The sequence below is a fragment of the Grammomys surdaster genome, unplaced genomic scaffold, assembly GCF_004785775.1.
Source record: "Grammomys surdaster isolate TR1022 unplaced genomic scaffold, NIH_TR_1.0 721, whole genome shotgun sequence".
Classification (NCBI taxonomy): Eukaryota; Metazoa; Chordata; class Mammalia; order Rodentia; family Muridae; genus Grammomys; species Grammomys surdaster.
In genome coordinates, this window is record NW_021605140.1 from 2,655,896 (window position 1) to 2,658,109 (window position 2,214).

The window sequence follows — 2,214 nt, forward strand, 5'->3', positions numbered from 1 at the left end:
CACTGTTTGCTTCAGTTGTTTTTGTTTCCTTTTCCTACAGTTTTCTGTGTGAGTGATTTCATGTAATTAATTGGACTGTCTAGCCACAGGCAACAAATAGAAACAGTATTTGTAATTACAGTCTATGCCAGGGACTGTGTTAAAACTGATTAGTAACACCATGAATTACCCTGAGATTTAACTATTGCTATGAAGAGACTGAAGATGAGAGAATAAGTATTTTCCTAGGATTATATAGTTGGTAAAAGAGAATCATGATTTAAACTCTGGACTATGGATTGACAGTATCAGTAATATTCCTCATTGCTAGCAGTCCTCATGCAAGGTCTCTGGACAAAAGCAATGTATTACCTGCAGATGCTTTGGTTTCATCTCATATTTAAGGAGTGAGATGAGTGTGTGGCAGCCAGCAACTCTGTCCTTCTAGGTAACTGGTTAATGCTGAACCTTGAGATTCACCACTATCAGGAGCTATCTCTCTGCTTAGAATCACCTGTATAGCTGGCTGGTCAACCCACATTAAATAAGAACATGTGGGAACTAGAATTCAATCAACAATAAAATGTTTCATCAGGTGGCTAAAATGTACAGACTCTGTTGGAAATGTTCCATGGCATTTCAATTTTCAAATCACCTACAGATGCAACTCTAGCCAGAATCAAGAACTTGGCTAAGTCCAGAGCCCCTCTCTCTGAGCTTCTGCCCCAGATACAGAGGCAGAGTAAGAAGTGCAACATTGTTTTACTCCTAGGTGCTAAGGACAGACTGAGCAACCTCCAGTAACATATGTGGTTAGTAAGTGCTTCATCTTGTGCAGCCATTAATAACTGAATCTAAAATACTCTTGGTTAAATTTTGTATTAGAATTTGTATTAGAATTAAATTTGTATTAGAATTGAGAAAAAATAAGGGTCAGAAAGGTGAGCTAACTTCAACTTAGATGCCCCTCCCCTTTTATTTTGGTCTCAAATTTAAATCAGTTTGCTTTCATCTTTTCTCTTTGGGCTTTCAATAAAGACCAGAAGGACTGATAGACAGCTGGAGAGGACTGTGTAGGCATCCAGATTAGAATGGGAGAGTCCATTGAACAATCTGAGAAACCTAATCAGGTGTTGTTTTAATTCTATTAGTTTTAAGTTAGATACAAGCTATTTGTAGTATTTTGGGTTTTATTGTGAAAATAAGCAATTAAAATATATTTAGAGGCCAAGAATGTTGGTACATGTCTTTGATCCCATTATTAAGATGCAGAGGAAGCAGAGGAGGAGGAGGAGGAGGAGGAGGAGGAGGAGGAGGAGGAGGAGGAGGAGGAGGCGGCGGCAGAGGAACAGAGGCAGGCAGTCTCTGAGTAGGAAGCCAGTGCTGGATATCTCTATCTCTGTGTCTCTCTGTCTCTCTGTCTCTGTCTCTGTCTCTGCCTCTGTCTCTCTCTCTCCCTTCTTCCCTCCCTCCCTCTCCCTCTTCTTTCTCTTCCTGCCCCTCTCTCCCCCATCTCTCCCTTCCCCTCCCCCTCCCTTCCTCTGTGTGTGTGCATGTGTGTAGTCAATAAGGATTTTATTTTACCCACTTTCAGTGGAACGTATCTTTGTACAGAAAATGATTTTTTTCTTCATTTAGCAGATACCTATCAACACTAGTATAGAAATACAAAGATAAAATTTAGTCACTAAGCTGAAATAGCTTAGCGTTTGAGAGTGGGTGATCTTTAATGTATCTTTTTAACATCACTGAAGTACAGGATTTGGGTTCTTAAGCTCTCTACCTCTCACAGTAGTTTCAGGGTTGGCTAAGCCTTCTTTGCTGTTCCCTTTAACTGCAGAATTTTATTGAGACCAGCCCTCACCTACAGTGCAGTTACGATTTTTTTTTAAAAAAAAGACAATATTTTAAAGAATTCTGCCCAGTGGGAATGAGATTCTGAACTGCCATTAACTCTTATGTCAATATCTATACAGAGAATTCAAAGCACGTGACTACCTGATGGACTTAATACAGAATTTGACAGAAGAAAGCACTGTTGATGAAAAATCTAGCTCTATTAAACACTAATGCCTCTAACTGTGAATTCCCCTTATTGTTCCATTATTACAGGGGAGAAAGGGAAGGGAGGAGGACCAATAAAGGTTTGCAATGCAGTTTTGTTATTTGTCAGCAGAGTGATTTACAAAAGAACTTCATAATGTATTGACTAGTCACAGGAAAATGGGATGATTC